The following is a 20,895-nucleotide window of genomic DNA, read 5'->3' as shown; positions in this document are numbered from 1 at the left end:
ATGATTATAGATAAAACTTTTTGTAAGAACCATTGCAAAAACTCCAGCAAGGACGAGACACAACGACTTACAAGTTGCAATGAGAGAAGTATCAAGAAAGAAAAGGACATAATTAGCAAGACACAATTCCTACAAGGCAGAAGCGTCGAGAGAAGGGAAAGGACAGCGAGACCAACAGAGGGCCCTTGTATCGAAAGTGGACAGTAAATCTGCCCACTAAGCGGAACCCTGCTGGGACAGAACATGGAACCACAGAGTGGCGGAACACGGAACGTGAAGAGGGTCTTGGGATGCCCCCACTCAGTGAAGTGAGCAAAAAACGGCCCGATGAGTAGACCGCTTGGGAAAGCCACCACTGGCAAAAAAATATGTGAAAAAGTCACACTACTGCTATTAAACAGCACCCTGATGCACGAAACTGAAGAAAACTTCCCCAAAGTAAAAATGATATACCCAAACAATTTATCAAACTGTTACTAAGAGGAGAACTTCAAAGCAACTAGTTGTCAATAAATATTTCCATATCCTGCCCAGAGAAGAACCAAGAAGCAAGTAAGAAGCAGAGAAAAATCAGGAAGTACAGAAGTTGAAGATTCGAAAGATTGAGACCAAGAAAGAAGATGGGTGAAGAATAGACGACATACCTTCCCAAATCCCTATCCTATTGTAAACTAGCCGTCTGCAAAGTATTACTACAAAAAACGAATGCTTTCAGTGACACATAACGATGACTTTCACACATACAAAGCCAGTAAACCACGAGATTCTGCACTCACAGCTCCATTCCATTATGGGACCTCCACAACAGCAACACACAGTTGCAGAGCCAACAAGGAATGACGAACGTAGCTGTATATCAAATACTTGCCCACATCCATCTCGCTCAAGTCCATCACCTTCGTGCAAAACCATTTGCCAACCTCATGCTTAAACATTCATAGGATTGTGTGAATGTGTGAAATCAAATTATGATGTAGGAATTGTGCAAAAGAAACGTGAGAAAAACTAAATGAGTTAAGCACACCAGACAGGTAATAAACTACAAAATAACAGTCATCGACTATGGACTTAAGTAAAAAAATAGACTGTCGATAAAAATAAGTCATTAGTTCTGAAATGGACAGTATATAAAGAACAAAAGTAAGTCATAATAAACACTAAAACTATATGCCACTTATTTTCTCCTTGTAAAAATAAAAGAATAACTATATTTTACTTATTTTCTCCTCATAAAAACAAAGAATAAAATATTATCTTGTTGGATGTTTTCCCTTTTTTTTAACATTTGTACCATTTGTTAGGATAATATCTCAATACTTGTTTATGTATATTACTTTGTCAAAGCAATTCTTGGAAATAATTCTTATTTGTTAAAGTAACAATTGGAAATTAGTCTCTAGAAACAAAAACATTTGACTTGTACATAATATTTAGAAAATGTGTTAGGAATAGATTTTACTTAATTACTACATTTATAAAAAAAAAAATATTTCTAAGAAAATCGATGTGAAAGACTCCTCACTTTCGATAGCAAACTTCTTGAAAACAAACTTCACACTTAAATAAAGAAAGAAAATAATTAAAACATAATAATAATAATAACTTAAAAATATTCTTGTCTTTGAGAATAATGTGGAAAAATATAAAAATATAAATTAGTAACACAAACTAGCATGGAACCAGAACAATGTTGCTGAACAGTAGGCAACAAAATTTAGATAAAGGAATAATTTTTGACTGACTTAGACAACGATTCAATCATTGCCCAAATTCAGTGCCAAAATTAAGTTCGAAGGGTGGTGATATGTAAGGTGTCAGGCAAATCCAACACCTTCCATGAAAACCCTGACATGATAAGCCAATCCAGTAGTATGTCACATAGCTCCGACTAAATCGTGACATTAAATTAACCAAAGTAATACGAGTAACGAGTGAGCAAATGGAATACCACAGAATAAATCAAGAATGCCTAAATGCATGTCATACCTTCCCACCATGAGACACACGCAGTTCAGAGGGGAGGAACGGGAACAGAAGCCGAGAGCAGAACCGTGTTAAGCTAGAAGGCCCTACGATAAGGGACGGACACCCACGTCGCCAGCTATCTGACAGTACCACCCCCAGCCCATGTTAAAAGCTAGATACCCTCCAGAAGAATAGTATAGATCTTACGATAACACTGAAAGGGCCACACCAGCCACACGTTTTAGCGTGAGCCTTTTTCGCGTCTCTGTTACGCTGCAAACGTTAAACACAATGCCCCACCACGAAAACTAACCGACAGGACCACCCCCAGCCCATGTTAAAAACTAGAGCCCTCCAGTAGAACAGTATGGATCTTACGATAACACTAAAAGGGCCACACCAGCCGCAAGTTTTAGCGTGAGACTTTTCAGGTCTCTGTTACGTTGCAAACGTTAAAAACATTCCCCCACCACGAAAAGTAACCGACAGGACCACCCACCAGCCCATGCTAAAAGCTAGAGCCCTCCAGAAGAACAGTATAGATGATAACACTAAAAGGGCCACACCAGCCGCAAGATTTAGCGTGAGACTTTTTCGCGTCTCTGTTACGTTGCAAACTTTAAAAACATTGCCCCACCACGAGAAGTATAACGTTTCTCATTGGATAGACAGAATTTTTGTGGGCAGAGCTTAAGGTTAACATTGAGATTCTGATTGGTCAGATGAAAACACAGCCAGATAGTTTTTCTTTTAAACCAACTTCTGTAATTTGTAGTAAGGAGAAATTAGAAGGGAGTTGCTTCCGAGACGGCGAGCTAGGTGGAGCTGCGTCGCCCGACGCCCCCTGACACTGCCTAACCAACGACAAGGTAATGAACGCACGCGATGTCGCATAACAGCGCATAAAGCTACACTCGGAACTGCAGAAGTCTCATCTGTTACACCCCCGTTTTGCGTAATACTAGTGTCGATCGTCAATTAAAGCTCATGGTGTTCACATTTGCCACTTGAAGTTAAAATCTGAAACGCGATGATTTTTCTGTTATATAATTATTGAGAAGCCACATCAGCCACTGTACTTTACGACAAGTTAGGTAAGCAATTAAAGATAATTGCGGGTCACTGTAGACCATTATGATAGATTTCTATTTTGTGAATCTTAATTTAAACCTAAATCATCGATGTGATATGGCATAGGCCATCCTTCGATCCATTGTAGAACTTGGAAACCCATTAAGGGAATATTCGTTCACATTTTTGTTAAAAGCAGTTGGTTTTTATCATCCTGTATTAAAAAATTTCCTTTTATCAATAGTGCAACTTATAAACAATGTTTTGTGAGTAGAATAAAATTTCCAATGGTAAACTTAACTGCTTTTTCGACGTTATTTTACCAGCTAACTAAAGATAGGAAAGCCTTGAACCCCTTCCACTAAATTTAGTTAGTATTAAGATTCTTTTACAGGGAGTGCAGTGGAGCTGACGCTGAAATCATTAAGTATTTGGTTATATCATCGCTAGTCTCACTGAACTCTTCTGAACTCTACATGTCATGTGTGGTCTGGCGTCTCCTTACCGGCAACAGGTCCCAGGTTCAAACTAGTCAATTCCCTAAAAAACACGCTCAGAGCGTCGTTGGGCGAAAGTGGTAGGGAGACACGATATAGAACATACAGACACCACTGCAGAATGTTAGAACCACTGGCCGTTGAAATTGCTACACCATGGAGATGACTTGCTACAGACGCGAAATTTAACCGACAGGAAGAAGCTGTGATATTCAAATGATTAGCTTTTTGTAGGATTCACACAAGGCTGGTGCCGGTGGCGACACCTATAACGTGCTGACATGAGGAATGTTTCCAACCGATTTCTCATACACAAACTGCAGCTGACCGGAGTTACATGGTGAAACTTTGTTGTGATGCATCGTGTAAGGAGGAGAAAGGCGTACTATCACGTTTCTGACTTTGATAAAGGTCGGATTGTAGCCTATCACGATTGCGGTTTATTGTATCACGACATTGCTGCTCGCGTTGGTCGAGATCCAATGACTGTAAGCAGAATATGGAATCGATGGTTTCAGGAGTGTAATACGGAACGCCGTGCTGGATCTAACGGTCTCATATAACTAGCAGCCGAGATGACAGCCATCTTATCCGCATGACTGTAACGGATCATGCAGCCACATCCCGATTCCTGAGTCAACAGATGGGGACGTTTGCCAGACAACAACCATCTGCATGAACAGAATGAGATTTTCACTCTGCAGCGGAGTGTGCGCTGATATGAAACTTCCTGGCAGATTAAAACTGTGTGCCCGACCGGGACTCGAACTCGGGACCTTTGCCTTTCGCGGGCAAGTGCTCTACCAACTGAGCTACCGGAGCACGACTCACGCCCGGTACTCACTGTCAGAAGTAAAGCTGTGAGTACCGGGCGTGAGTCGTGCTCCGGTAGCTCAGTTGGTAGAGCACTTGCCCCCGAAAGGCAAAGGTCCCGAGTTCGAGTCTCGGTCGGGCACACAGTTTTAATCTGCCAGGAAGTTTCATCTGCATGAACAGTTTGACGAAGTTTACAGCTCGGAGACCATGGCAGCGGTTACCCTTGGCGCTGCATCACAGACAGGAGCACCTGCGATGGTGCACTCAACGATGGACCTGGGTGCACGAATGGCAAAACGTAATTTTTTCGCATGAATCCAGGTTCTGTTTACAGCATTATGATGGTCGTATCAGTGTTTGGCGACATCGCGGTGTACGAAGATCGGAAGCGTGTATTCGTTATCGCCATACTGGCGTTATCACCCGGCATGATGGTATGGGGTGTCATTGGTTACGCGTCTCGGTCACCTCTTGCTCTCATTAACGGCACTTTCAACAGTGAACGTTACATTTCAGATGTGTTACGACCCGTGGCTATACCCTTCATTCGATTTCTGGGAAACCCCACATTTCAGCAGGATAATGAACGACCGCATGTTGCAGGTCTTGTACGGGCCTTTCTGGATACAGAAAATGTTCGACTGCTCCCATGGCCAGCACATTCTCCAGATCTCTCACCAATTGAAGACATCTGGTCAATGGTGGCCAAGCAACTGGGTCGTCGCAATACACCAGTCACTACTCTTGATGAACTGTGGTATCGTGTTTGACTCAATGCCCAGGCGTATCAAGGCCGTTATTACGGCCAGAGGTGGTTGTTATGGGAACTGATTTCTCGGGATCCATGCACTCAAATTGCGTGAAAATGTAATCGCATGTCAGTTCTAGTATAATGTATTTGTCCAATGAATACTCGTTTATCATCAGCATTTCTTCTTGGTGTAGCAATTTTAATGGCCAGTAGTGTATTTATGCGGATCGTTTCTCACAATTCATGTAGCCTCATTTACAGCATCTTATGTCGCATCTGAAACCATACTATTGCGAGTTCATTCCAGAAAGAACTCTTTTCTCCCATAGTCTACGACACCAAAGCCACTCCCCAACTTTCCACAAGGTATCGAGAAGGCGAATCAGTCTATAGGACTTTGGAGATAGGGCATCCTTGTGACACCCTTCTTCAAGATTATGACATTTGCTTTCTCCATATATCTCATATTCTTCCTTGTAATAAACCTGCTTTGTAGATTTGGCATAAACACAATGTCTAAATGAAAGTCTTGCAGTCATACCCTCTGGCTCCGCACACTATCTGATCAGGAGTAACGCAACTTGTCTCTCCAAAACATTGGAAGAATGGGGTCTCTTCCCCGATAGCCGCCATAGTCGGCAAAGGTGGTCATCCGGTGGTCATTTACCACCAGTCCTCTGTACACAGCTACGGCAGCTCTCCAAATGCTGCATTCTGGTGATGAGGCATTGATGACAACCTTTGCGTGTCTATAATTCCCTTGTCAGAATGCTGGAAGTTTGCGACCAATGGTGCGAGATGACGTAGGAAGTTGCAGGGAGTTCATTAGCTGCACTCAGATGCCCCCTGGCAGATGTGAAGGGCTTACGATGTGGTCGTCTAACGTCATAGTTGGTTAGGCTGCGTCATACTTCTTCCATAGAATCGACGTCCCGAACCCCCTGCTGGGATTTTCTCCAGGATCTTGTGGTGTCGACGGTTGACTTAACTCAGTTACGATGTGATTGGTACACAATACGGCAATCCTCCCCTGTGGTCGTCAGACGTGGTCCAACAGAACCTTGACGACGAGTCTGCCTGCCCTCACGTTCCTATGAGATCCAACACCGGACCATTGTCACAGACCCACAAATCAGCATAAATCGATCAGCCGGCAGAATTTAGATCCTCAGCGAGGCCACTGTCAAACACTGTCAGGTGCTGATACCGCTACCTCACACGTATACGCAGCATTGCGGTTCAAGCCCCATATATACGCTACCAGTCCTAGTAACAACGCTAAACTAAAACAGCACTAATGCACTCTAGTGGCCGTTCTACCTATCACAGAGGGTACTATCTCTAATTATTTACATACCCGCCGATGGTAGCGTGCACGCGAGCGCGCGCACACACACACACACACACACACACACACACAAACAAACACACACACACAAAAACAGGAATAACAAATGCAATTGTACACAGAACAGATTTGAGGCACAATACCCCCAGCCTCTCGGCGAAAAAAGCCGAGCGCAGCGTAATAGGCATTGGTAAACACGGGTGTGCGTGCAAAGTTAATAGTTACGGCGCCTTAAGGGAAACTGCCTAGCGCCGCCTTTTCTGGTCGGATACGTACCGCTCTAAGCGACTGACCTACTCATCGCATGTGCTGCCAAGAAGCGGCGCCTAGTGCCAGCGAAGCTTTTCCGTGGATTAGGGTAACGGCTCTGCAGCAGAGGTGCGGCGTTTGCTACGCACGACTTGGTTTTCAATTTGAGTCGTCACCATATCGAAGAAAACCTGGCAGTTCCAGCGGTATTGCGTTACTTTTTGTATTTAACGCCGCAGGTCATGAGCACTTGATAGATTTGTGTGAATTGCTCTGTTAAGCAGAGCCTCCTTTTTGGTTCAAACGGGTCTGAGCACTATGGGACTTAACATCTAAGGTCATCAGTCCCCTAGAACTTAGAACCGCTTAAACCTAACTAACCTAAGGACATCACACACGATCATTCCCGAGGCAGGATTCGAACCTGCGACCGTAGCAGTCGCGCGGTTCCGGACTGAAGTGCCTAGTACCGCTCAGCCACCCACCTTTTTGATTAATTATTTATTTGTCTTCTTCCACTTGTACTGTCTTAAATGGGTATTTAAAAAGAATGAGCTTTAAAATGAAACAAGGTGATGTGACCGTAACGCTGTTGCCTGTGTATGGTCCGTAAGAGAGCGCTGAGGCTCTGAGACTCTTCGCTAGAGGGGTATGGACGCATACCCACGTGACAACAAAGGGGATACGTATACGCTTCGACAGTCCGCTACACGCCAATGCTGTAAATAGAGAGATGGCGACACCACCATGTTCATGCTATCCATTTTTAATGTTAACTGGAGTAATTAATGTTCAACAAAGTGTTTTTTTTTATTTTCATCAGCATAAATGGTTTTTTGCAGCCTGCAACGAATTCCTCCCCGCAGCCAAACTTTTCGTATGAGAGTAGCAGTAGGACCTAATGTCCTCAATTATTTGTTGGAAGTATTCCAATCTCTGCCTTCCTCTACGATATTTACTCCGTACGGTTATGTCAAGTACCACTGGACCATGATGTCTCAACATATGCTCTATCACCTTGTCCCTTCATATTGGCAGCGTTCTCCGTATGTTTGTCTCTTCGCCGTTTCTATGGAGAACCTCCTCATTCCTTACCTTATCAGTTCACCGTATTTCTTCATTTTTCTGTAGTACCAAGTTTCAAACCATTAGAAACTCTTCTGCTACGACTTTCCCTCTGTGCACGATACACTACTCCACAATTTTGTGCTCTAAACGTTTATCTTCATACGTTGCGAGGTAGGAAAAACTGAGTTGCATATAGCTTTGATCACAGAAAACATAAATAGTAGAAGCGAACCAAAAAGAAATGGACTCTCAGTGTCTTTTTCTTTCTTTTCGTTTTGTTTTTTCACGTTTATCTACGGGGGTGGCATTGTTATACATTGGTAATGAAATCTTAAGGACAACACAGATAAAGTAACATATTAATTACTCTGTGGAAGTGAGTGAAAGTGCAGAGGCGTGTTGCCAGAGGCCTCCCAGTCATACACAGCAAGCTGGAAGTCACGTGGAGTGAGGTCAGCGTCGAGTGAGGTTGGTACCGAAACACGAGGCAGCGGTAGGAACGCGAAACGACGCTGTATGTCATTATTGTTGACAGTATGGGTAATGTAACTGATGATGACAAACAGAAGACGAAAATTCGAAAATAAATGGTTCAAATAGCTCTGATCACTATGGGACTTAACATCTGATGTCATCAGTCCCCTAGAACTTATAACTGCTTAAACCTAACCTAATGTAAGGACATCACACACATCTATGCCCGAGGCAGGATTCGAACCTGCGACCGTTGCGGTCGCGCGGTTCCATTCTGAAGCGCCTAGAACCGTTCGGGCACACCGACCGGCCATGCGATACACAGCTGGCCCTCTTTGTGCATGATATACAACAAGTTCAGGATACGGGCACCCAGGTTGATGCCATATTTCTCGACTTTCGAAAGGTGTTCGACTCATTTCTGCACTTTCGTTTGCTCCAAAAAGTGTGCGCTTACGGTCTATCCGATGACATATGCGGTTGGATAGATACTATTCTAACAGACAGCGAGCAGTATGTTGTCCTGAATCGGGAGAATTCAACAGAAACAAGCGTAACATCAGGTGTGCCCCAGGGCAGCGTAATAGGTCCGCTGCTTATTACGATTTACATAAACGATTTGTTTGATGGTATTGACAGCGGCATTAGACTGTTTGCCGATGATGCTGTAGTCTACGGGAAAGTGGTATCACATGAAAGTTGTGAACAAATCAGTGAGGATTTGCAGAAATTAATGAGTGGTATAATTACTGGCAGTTATCTCTCAGTATTAGTAAGTGTAACCTACTGCGTATAACAAAGAGAAAATTCCCATTAATGTACGAGTACAAAATAAATGCCCAATCTTTGAAGCGGTAACATCTGTCAAGTGTCTGGGTGTGACTACACGAAATGATCTAAAATGGAATGATCAGATTCTATAAGTAACGGGTAAGGAGAACTCGAGATTGCGGTTTATTGTTAAAATCGTGAAGCGATGCAGTCCTCCAAAAAAGGAAATTGCTTACATTACTTTTTGTTCGTCCAGTGTTAGAGTATTGTTGGTCTGTATGCTTCCCTTACCAGTTGGGTCTGATTAAAGAGATTGAGAAGTTCCAAAGAAGAGCGACAAGATTCGTGACTGGTACATTTAGCCATAGCGAGAGTGTTACAAATCTCATAGGAAGTTTGAAGTGGGACACACTTGCAGATAGACGTCGCGCTAAACGGAAGGGGCTGCTCAGTAACTTCCAAAATCCGATCTTCGCCGAGGATATAGAGCTTGTATTATTACCACTAACTTTTAAATTGTGCAATGATCATCATTCAAAGAGAAGGAAAGTTATAGCTCGTACTGAGGTGTTGGAACAGAGAGGGGGAAACATGACTTTGGCGCTAATAGTGCCCTCCGCCACACACCGCTCGGTGGCTAGTGGAGTATATATGTAGATGTAGGTTGATATGGCGATGCGTTTTTCAGTCTCTGAAAAGCTTGGTCACTGTATGTTGTCCAGTAGAACAGAACACTTTCACGTTTGAGGTGGTTCAGAGGCGCAGCAGGTTGCGCCGTATTAGAATTGAACTTTATGTACTAAGTCAATTTTGTAAGAAATGCTTGAATTTCTTAGCTGGCGGCAATTGATGAATTGCTTGCAAATGTTTCGTTGAAGGATGAGCACCATTGGCGTATTCAATCGTAGTGCTGCAAAATATCATTTCTGTAAGTTGCACTGGAGGTTCGTCTCAGTTAAAACTAGAAATAGACTGCCCAAACTTTTAAAGTTTTCAGGATAATTAAAACAAGAAGGTACCTTGGTCGTTACATGTTCGAGACACTTGAAACAACGCAGGGGCCGAAGCAATTCCGATACAAGCCGACTTGAGTGTTCACAGGAAAAATTTTCTTTGTCTTTTCGTCCAATGGTAACTGAAGATAGGCTTCCGCAAGAACAATTTTGGAGGGTTGTCCTCCAACTAGGCGATCAAAAATTTCTGTATGTGGGAGCGAGTGGGAGACCAATGACTGTCTGTGAATTTGCCGTGCGTTTGAAATCCTTACAAAGAGGAATCTTTCCACTTGGCTTACGAATGATGACTAAGGGTGATGGCCACTGACTTGCTGATACAGGTATTAAGTCACCAACAAACTGCAGTCTCTGAATCTGCGTAGCCACGTCGCTGCGCAGTGCGTACTGTACAGGGCGTGCGCGGAAAAGTTTAGGTTGTGCATTAGCTTTCAGCGTAATGTGAGCGTGAAAATCTTTTGCACACCAGAGAATACCTTCGAAAAAATGTTGATACCTGTCACATAGTCGTTGAATTTGGGCACTGGAACCTTTTGTGTCAATGGCATGCACACTGTCCTGTACGTCTAATCCGAAGGAATAAAACGCATTGACGCTGAAAATATTTGGGCTCGTGCGTGAGCGGATAATAGTGATAGGATATTCCTTAGTTGTGTTTTTGTATGGTGCAGGTAAGCGGCACGTTCCAAGCACTAAAATTCTGTAACCATTATTGGCGGTGGGATACAGAGTTCATGTGTGCCAAGGTGGTTGGCCAATTTTTTCATGTTCGAGACAGAAGCTCCGGTATCTAGTTAAATAGGCACTGACTGGTTACAAATTTACAACGTAATCCACAGTTTGCAGTGTTGCCCATTTCGTGTCATGAAAAACTCTTCCCTGTTTTCATCTGAGCTCTAGACCACTTCGTGAATTTCGAGATTGGCAGAGCATTTTTGAGGTGTGTGGTATTCACGTTAAACGTGTCTGTGTGCGTTTTCTGCGTGTCTTATTTTTGAACAGGAGGAGGCGGAGAATATGAAGAGGAAATGATATTGACGTCCGTCCGTTTCTGCTTTGCATTATTCTGCGTGAAACAGAGGAAGACTTTCAAATATTTTGCAGGTATAACGGTTTCGCATGTCCCGTGAGATAGCAGACATTGCATTCAGCTTGTATGAAGAAGCCATTCTCCCGGCCTTGGGTCACGTAGCATTTCGCACACGACTTCGCTGTGCGCGGAGCAGGGCAGTGTAACGAGCGTTGTGCTATCGCGGCAAATGCTCCATGTGGAGCCCACGATCTTGTTTACAAGGCGCTCACTTCAGTGTGCTGGGGCTGGGGCTCTGGGTGGGGTCACGGGTTATTTATCTGAAGTGGAACGATAACTGTTAGACAGAAATTATGCTTGGCTTCATTTTAAACTTCGCATGCATCAATAACTTCAAGCACTACACTGAAGCTAGGGTTTCGGCCCCCATGCTCTGATGTGATAGATTCCGAATAATTGCTTCGCCAAATATTTCATCCTGATAAATTGCGCCAGAGACAAAATTGAATTTACAGTCTCTAGTCATACCCTGCAATTCCACAACCCATTCTTTATAGGAGTGATCACTATGAGGTGCGCAGAAAAATTTGTACTGTGCAGCAGAACGTGTACTGTACTCTCAAAAAATTCTTCTAATCTTGCAATTAGACCTCGCAGGTCTGGCTTTGGAGCGCACTCAGGGAAACAATTTCACTAGAAGCGGTAAGTGTACACTCCCACACATGATAAGAAGAATGCACGACTTGTTTCACCTGTGATTTTGTAGGCGCCGCAATGTTGATGGAGCTGTGTTATTTATCCTTTCCATGTTCTCTTCGTCTTATCGAACTCTCGGAAGGGCGGAGGACGCAGCTGAATTCCTTCCTTAGCTTCTGTCGCATTTTGCCGCTGGGTTGCTTGGGGTTGTACGAGGAAAGGAACTGCTGCTAGTAGTTTTGTTATTTGTTGACTGTGAAACTAACCGAGAGATGTTGAGATGTTAGACGCTGTTCAGCACTTAACTGTTGCTCTCCCTGGTCTGCCATGACTCCTTAGGATCTCAACTTTAATATTCCAACTTACGTATTTCAGTTTAATATACGCGCAAACACGAAAAAGAATTCGGTAGAAAAAAGAAGTTTCCTTCTCTGGTGTGGTAGCTCCATATTCCACTATCCCATTCTCGTGCCCAGTCTGTTATGTATTACTTTGCACGCTGTGAGATTCTTTAGTGGACATAAGAGTGAGAAACAGATGCAGTTCATGAACAAATAATTCAGATTTTCATTTACTCGACATGTAATACCAAATAGTAAAAATAATACAATACTTTGCCGCTGAAGTTGCTGCATCAGCAACTAACAGTAGATCTGAATGTAAAACCACGTATGTATACAGGGTGGTCCACTGATCGTGAACGGGTCAAATATCTCACTACATAAGCGTCACACGAAAAAACTACAAAGAACGAATCTTATCTAGCTTGAAGGCGGAAACCAGATGGCGCTATGGTTGGCCCGCTTAGGGCTGCCATAGGTCAAACGGATATCAACGGCGTTTTTTTAAATAGGGACCCCCATTCTTTGTTACACATTCGTGCAGTACGTAAAGAATTATGAATTTTTTACTTGGACCACTTATTTCGCTTTGTGATAAATGGCGCTGCAATAGTCATAAATCTACGGCTCTCTATTTTAGACGAACAGTTGGTAACAGGCAGGTTATTTAAATTAAAATACAGAACGTTGGTATATTTGAACATTTTATTTCAGTTGTTCCAATGTGATACATGCACCTTCCCGAACTTATAATTTCTGAGAACGCATGCTGTTACAGCGTTATTATCTGTAAATACCACATTAATACAATAAATGCTCAAAATGATGTCCGTCAATCTCAATGCATTTTGGCAATACGTGTAACGACATTCCTCTCAACAGCGAGTAGTTCGCCTTCCGTAATGTTTGCACGTGCTTTGACAATGCGCTGGTGCATGTTGTCAGGCGCTATCGGTCGATCACGATAGCAAATATCCTTCAACTTTCCCCACAGAAAGAAGTCCGGGGATGTCAGATCCGGTGAACGTGCGGGCCATGTTATGGTGATTCGACGACCAATCCACTTGTCATGAAATGTGCTATTCAATATCGCTTCAACCGCATGCTAGCTATGTCCCGGATATCCATCATGTTCGAAGTACATCGCCATTCTTTCATCCAGTGAAACATCTTGTAGTAACATGGGTAGAACATTCCGTATGAAATCAGCATGCATTGCACCATTTAGATTGCCATTAATAGAATGGGGGCCAGTTGTCCTTCCTCCGCCGGCCGCGGTGGCCGAGCGGTTCTAGGCGCTACAGTCTGGAACCGCAAGACCGCTACGGTCGCAGATTCGAATCCTGCCTCGGGCATGGATGTGTGTGACGTCCTTACGATAGTTAGGTTTAAGTAGTTCTAAGTTCTAGGGGACTGATGACCACAGAAGTTAAGTCCCATAGCGCTCAGAGCCATTTGATTTTATCCTTCCTCCCATAATGCCGCACCATACATTAACCCGCCAAGGTCGCTGACGTTCTGCTTGTCGCAGCCATCGTGGATTTTCCGTTGCCCAAGAGTGCATATTATGCCAGTTTACGTTACCGCTGTTGGTGAAGCTTCGTCGCTAAATAGAACGCGTGCAAAAAATCTGTCATCGTACCGTAATTTCTCTTACTTCCAGTTTCAGAACTGTACACGACGTTCAAAGTAGTCGCCATGCAATTCCTGGTGCACAGAAATGTAGTACGTGTGCAGTCGATGTTGACGTACCATTCTCAACAGCGACATTTTTGAGATTCCCGATGATGTGCGGATTAGCCGCGACAGCTGCTAAAACACCTACTTGGGCATCATCATTTGTTGCAGGTAGTGGTTGACGTTTCAAATGTGGCTGAACACTTCCTGTTTCCTTAAATAATGTAACTATCCGGCGAACCGTCAGGGCAGTTGGATGACGTCGTCCAGGATACCGAGCAGCATACATTGCACAATAGCCATACATCAACACGATATCGACCCTTTCCGCAATTGGTAAGCGGTCAATTTTAACACGGGTAATGTATCACGAAGCAAATACAGTCCGCACTGACGGAATGTTACGTGATACCACGTACTTATACGTTTGTGAGTATTACAGCGCCATCTATCACTAAGCGAAAAATGTGGTCCAAGTAATACATTCATATTTCTTTACGTACTACACGAATATGTAATAAAAATTGGGGTTCCTATTTAAAAAAAACGCAGTTACTATCCGTTTGACCTACGGCAGGGCCATCTAGTGGGCCAGCCATAGCGCCATCTGATTTCCCCTTTCAAGCTAGACGAGTTTCGTTCTTTGTAGTTTTTTAGTTTGATGCTTATTTCGTGAGATACTAGGCCCGGTCACTATTAATGGACCACCCTGCATATACAAAAGATCTATAAATGTGTCACTCTTCATTACAGTATCTACTCAGAAACTGTCGAGCCCTGGCCGCTTTCAAAGTCTGTAAAACCGAGCGAGGTGGCGCAGTGGTTAGACACTGGATTCGCATTCGGGAAAAAAAAAGGTCTGTAAATACAGGGCGAGTCAAAAGTCCTTGGACACCTTCATAAGTTGGAGTATTAAAGGGAAAACTGGAATGTGATGGTGGGAACATACGCTTGATGTAGGGCCGCAGTTTTTGGAGTGAATGTCATTCATGGCTGCCATCTTGAAATTCGCCATTTTGGATTTCTTTTTTTTTTTTTTTTTAATGGGAAAGGGGGGGTGTATGACATCAAATATCACTCGCTTGAGCTCTGGAATTGAGTGGTGAAATTCGTTTTGTTTTGTTTTTTCGATCTTGTAGAGTTTAGAGGTTATTAACGTTCAATGTAGGAAAATTACCTTCATACTGACTGCTACAGCACATGTTCTACGTGTTGTCCATCCAGAGACATGAGTCGGTATCAAGGTAACTTTGAACATTGAATGACATTCACTCCAGAAGTTGCGGCCCCACGTGAAACCTATGTTTCCATCATCACATTTCAATTTTCCATTTAATCTTCCAACTTATGAAGGTGTCCAAGGACTTTTGACTCGGCCTGTATTATTCATCACGCAAAAACACAAACTGGGTTCAATGCATGAATGTCCGCACTTAAGTACACCCGCCGTTGGAGCTCTGGAGAAGGGATGCCTGCAACTCATTGCCAGTGGCGCGATCGTTCGTGGTAGCGCCCTACTGCCGCGGTGGCGGATGAGGGAAACACGGCATCGTAACTGTCGGCGCGCGTTTTGGAAAGTGCGGCCGATCGCATAGTGGCCGAGACCACGCAACGTTGTGCATAGCACGGGTTCGCGTCTGAGAGCAAGCGCTGCCGGCATCTTTCGTGATACCCAGGGGGCCACCAGAAATCGCTGTGACTTCAGTGTAATTACTGTCTTTAAATAAAATTATCATTTCCGTTTGTCTCACCGCGTATTTCTTTCACTTCCGTGGTATACTGCAGCATTTTGTTGTATGTATGCTCCAAGCTTCATCGAGCTGTGTTATTCGACAGTGACACGTGATGAGAAAAATACTTCCACCCTCGTGTTCTACACATCAGCGTATATCGGTTTGGCAGTCTTGTCATTTTGAGGCCGGATGCCTTTCTTCAGGCCTCCACAATCTCTGCGAAGGAACATGTGTTGGTTGCCACATCTGTCTGCTTGCAGTGTAAATCAAATGTGTGGTACAAATCTATCCACAATGTTAACGCCGATTACAATTTTAACATGAATGAGTACACTCCCTAGCATAGCTAGTATAGTTCTGATAAATGGATGACGCAATTTGTATTACTATACAATAACAGTATTATTAATGGTTATATCACGTGATGATAACAACTTTATATTTCGCCTAACATGAATCTGTGAATAAACTGATGATGGTCAGACGACTGAGACTGATTGTATAAATAACGTATTTTACCAGGAATTAAAGCCTGTAATTAAACATTCTGCTAATGTGTTAACATTCTCGAATTATTTGCGCAGTGTATATCGTGGCTCGGCACGCCGTAACCCAGACGCGTGCGTGTTGCCGCTCTCGGATATCCCAGCCGGTTTTCAGATTCAGATCTTCAATGTTTTGAACCAATATGTAAACACTTCTCTCATACCTTTAAGAAAGAAATACTTTTTGATATGTTCTCGCAGTCGAAATTACTTAGATAGCTGTTACATTTGGTAAAATTTCATTACGTAATTATTCACATGTGGTACTTCTTAGACTAGTTCCGAGAAAGGTATTTAATGCTCGTAAAAACTGATTGACAAAGTGGAAACGTCGGTCCTATAGGTGTTTAGGAGTGCGGAAATCTCGCGTTTACACGCATGACACAAGTGACACCCAATCACATGACAGTAGGTGGCAGTACAATGCACTTAACATGAAAAACATATCTTTTTGGGGGTGTTCGGATACTTTGATCACATAGTGTAGGTTGGCCGTGGCGTACTGGCAAGTGGTTAATACTCAAAAGTTGTTACTGCCGTCACGACTCGGAATTTCTGGTATCTGGCTGGTTGTGGTAAGTCCTGTGTGGCAAAGAGCATTAATTGCTAGCTGTGTTGTGGCATTTATAATAGATTTTTACGTAATTGAAATTTCATGTGTGGTCTTTGCGCCGTAGGTATCGGCACGCTCGCTCATGAGTAAACCCCTAGATTTCTGATAAACGACTTCTTTTATTTTGTTGCGATGAAATTACGAATGTCCAAACACTTAATTTGACGATACTGGGCCTCCACAGTATATAAAATGTCTGGCCGAATTAGTTTGGCTTTATTGGTAGTTGTATTAAAATTCCCGAAGTGTGGTCGTGTTGAAAACTGAACTGGACAGAATTCACAACGTAGTTTACTGATAACGGCACTAGAGGTCAGGAGAGTTCGACAGGCCTGCGAAATGTGGCTGACCTTCGAGGATGCAGTACTGACAGGTAGGTCAGTGTCTATGTAGTGCAACGCACCCATGTGACCTGCCGCTTCCCAACAGCGCAATGTAAATTAGAATTTCCCTGAGGGTCGGCCAAAGTATTTGGATGGCGTTTGTCAGTAAGACAATTGTTAGAGTCATGGTAAAAATTAATTTGACCATGAGAGTATCGATATGGACGTGAAAGCATGCGTAACTGACATGTTCCAAATCACCGCGCAGGAAAACGGGATTTTCCGGTGCTCCTATTTCGAGTTCTGTTGGTAATAAAAAGATATAGTCAAATAGTGTTTTGGACTACCATTGGTCTAGACTCTAGAGTCCACTTGTATGCACAACGGAAGGATCGTCTTTGCGTCACTATTCCACAGTACAGGGTCAAAATATGGATATGACGCACACCTTCCTCCTTAAGCAAATGGAACGTATCGGTAGGTATGGCTTGCCTTGCATTCTTTCTTCTTTATAATTTTTTTGTTCAATTGGTCTACGGTGGATCGATGGAACTTATGGAGGCACCATTATGGGCGGTCCTTTGGAAAACTCTAAGGAAAGAGTTTTTTTACTATATTTTCGCTGTCAACAGCGGACCAAAACCCAACCAACGAATCCAAGGCAGCTATCCACAACAAATGACTGTAATTTTAGCAATGTATTAATAAGATCCAGATCTCGAACCACCTTGTCAATTTTCTTCATAGCATTATCAGATTCCTTGGTATACAGGCTTAAACGTACCTTACTTGTAGGCATAAAATACCCACGCAAACTCTGGCGAGGCAAAAATGTAGTTCATACTGTGACGTAGCAACGAGAAATATGCTGTAAAGTGTCTCCGTTATCATCAGGGAACCCCATGATATAGTACTAAAGCTTTTACAAAACATCCTGTCTGGTATGTAAAATTAGTTTTGCGTTATTTCAGTTTCACGTAAGTAATCTAGCTAAATTTTACTGACCAATACATTTCTTTCCACACAGGTTACAGGAAGAGAATCAACGGAGAAACACTTTTATCGTAGTACAAAAATTGCGAATATGTTCTGGTTTACTTAAAAGAGTTGACTATAAAGTGGGGTATCACAGTGGCAGTGGCAAAGAGACGGAAAAGTAATAAATACTGGAAGGTGGTAGAGAGTGCTTGTGTTATCGAAAGAGGGGAGGAAACATTGGCAGTGTGAGAGAAAGAGGCGGTCACGGTGACAGATCAGTGGTAGGAAAAGAGCGAAGGGGCCTGTGTCTCTGGGGAGGCAACAAAGGGAAAGAGAAAGTAGAAGTGAGAGAAAGGAATTGATAATGATAGTGTCAACGAGGAATGGGGAGAGAGTGACAGTGAGAAGAGACAACAGCAATAGAAAGGAAGGAACGAGATAATAACAGTAGGAGCGAGTAAGAGGGAGACAGTGACTGTGAGAGAAGACTGAAGTAGTAGGACATTACGAAGGGGAATGTGGCTTTGACGCAGTGGACAGTGACAGAACACAAAGAGGAAATGGCAGTGAGTTGGGCTGAATGAGTGAGTGAGAAAAGCCAACTGCGAGTGGTCTTGTATGAGCGACTTATAGCGATTGATTAGTGGATGTGACCGAGTCACAGTAAAGGAAGCTTGTGGGAGTTTTGAGGTGCGCTGCATGTTAAAAAAAAGTGCGAATATGTCCGCAAAGCCAAATTATTGGGAAAAATTTTAAAGCCGGTGAAGAAGATACAATGAGGCAGCTAGTAACCTGGATTTCACTTAGGTGTTCCGATCGACGCATTTTCTATATCTACATCTACATGATTATTCTGCAATTCTCATTTAAGTGCTTGGCAGAGGGTTCATCGAACTACAATCATACTATATCTCTACCATTCCACTCCCGAACAGCGCGCGGGTAAAACGAACACCTAATCCTTTCTGTTCGAGCTCTGATTTATCTTATTTTATTTTGATGATCATTCCTACCTATGTAGGTTGGGTTCAACAAAATATTTTCGCATTCGGAAGAGAAAGTTGGTGACTGAAATTTCGTAAACAGATCTCTCCGCGACGAAAAACGTCTTTGCTTTAATGACTTCCATCCCAACTCGCGTATCATATCAGCCACACTCTCTCCCCTATTACGTGATAATACAAAACGAGCTGCCCTTTTTTGCACCCTTTCGATGTCCTCCGTCAATTCCACCTGGTAGGGATCCCACACCGCGCAGCAATATTCCAACAGAGGACGAACGACTGTAGTGTAAGCTGTCTCTTTAGTGGACTTGTTGCATCTTCTAAGTGTTCTGCCAATGAAACGCAACCTTTGGCTCGCCTTCCCCACAGTATTATCCATGTGGTCTTTCCCACTGAAGTTGTTCGTAATTTTAACACCCAGGAACTTAGTTGGATTGACAGCCTAGAGAATTGTACTATTTATCGAGTAATCGAATTCCAACGGATTTCTCTTGGAACTCATGTGGATCACCTCACACTTTTCGTTATTTAGCGTCAACTGCCACCTGCCACACCACACAGCAATCTATTCTAAATCGCTTTGCAACTGATACTGGTCTTCGGATGACCTTACTAGACGGTAAATTACAGCATCATCTGCGAACAACCTAAGAGAACTGCTCAGATTGTCACCCAGATCATTTATATAGATCAGGAGCAACAGAGGTCCCAGGACGCTTCCCTGGGGAACACCTGATATCACTTCAGTTTTACTCGATGATTTGCCGTCTATTACTACGAACTGCGACCTTCCTGACAGGAAATCACGAATCCAGTCGCACAACTGAGATAATACCCCATAGGCCCGCAGCTTGATTAGAAGTCGCTTGTAAGGAACGGTGTCAAAAGCTTCCGGAAATCTAGAAATACGGAATCAACCTGAGATCCCCTGTCGATAGCGGCCATTACTTCGTGCGAATAAAGAGCTAGCTGCGTTGCACGAGAACGATGTTTTCTGAAACCATGCTGATTACGTATCAATAGATCGTTCCCTTCGAGGTGATTCATAATGTTTGAATACAGTATATGCTCCAAAACCCTACTGCAAACCGACGTCAATGATGTAGGTCTGTAGTTAGATGGATTACTCCTCTACTACCCTTCTTAAACAATGGTGCGACCTGCGCAATTTTCCAATCTGTAGGTACAGATCTATCGGTGAGCGAGCGGTTGTATATGATTGCTAAGTAGGGAGCTATAGTATCAACGTAATCTGAAAGGAACCTAATCGGTACACAATCGGGACCGTATCAAGCGATTTAAGTTGCTTCGCAACCCCTAAGGTATCTACTTCTAAGAAACTCATGCTAGCAGCTGTTCGTGTTTCAAATTCTGGAATATTCCATTCGTCTTCCCTGGTTAAGGAATTTCGGAAGACTAGCGTTCAATAACTCCGCTTTAGCGGCACTGTCGCCGGTAACAGTACCATCGGCACTGCGCAGCGAAAGTATTGACTGCGTCTTGCCGCTTGTGTACTTTACATACGACCAGAATTTCTTCGGATTTTCTACCAAATTTCGAGACAATGTTTCGTTGTGGAAGTTATTAAAGGCATCTCGCATTGAAGTCTGTGGCAAATTTCGCGCATCTGTAAAATTTAGCCAATCTTCGGGATTTCACGTTCTTCTGAACTTTCCATGCTTTTTCCGTTGCCTCTGCAACAGCGTTCGGACCTGCTTTGTGTACCACGGGAGATCAGTTCCATCTCTTACAAATTTATGAAGTATGAATCTCTCAATTCCTGTTGCTACTATATCTTTGAATTTGAGCCACATCTTGTCTACATTTGCATAGTCAGTTCGGAAGGAATGGAGATTGTCTCTTAGGAAGGCTTCTAGTGACACTTTATCCGCTTTTTTAAATAAAATTATTTTGCTTTTGTTTCTGGTGGAT

General features: G+C 43.2%; 1 non-coding gene across 1 annotated transcript; it reads left to right on the top strand.

Moving 5' to 3' along the window:
• The first annotated feature begins 4,414 nt into the window (after positions 1–4,414).
• On the top strand, positions 4,415–4,489 carry Trnas-cga. The gene has a single exon. It is a non-coding gene; the product is annotated as a tRNA-Ser (tRNA).
• The last annotated feature ends 16,406 nt before the right edge of the window (positions 4,490–20,895 follow it).

This window comes from Schistocerca piceifrons, chromosome 7 (genome assembly GCF_021461385.2).
Source record: "Schistocerca piceifrons isolate TAMUIC-IGC-003096 chromosome 7, iqSchPice1.1, whole genome shotgun sequence".
In the NCBI taxonomy this organism is placed as follows: Eukaryota; Metazoa; Arthropoda; class Insecta; order Orthoptera; family Acrididae; genus Schistocerca; species Schistocerca piceifrons.
Note: the sequence above shows the minus strand (reverse complement) of the source record. Positions and strands in the feature narration are given on the sequence as shown.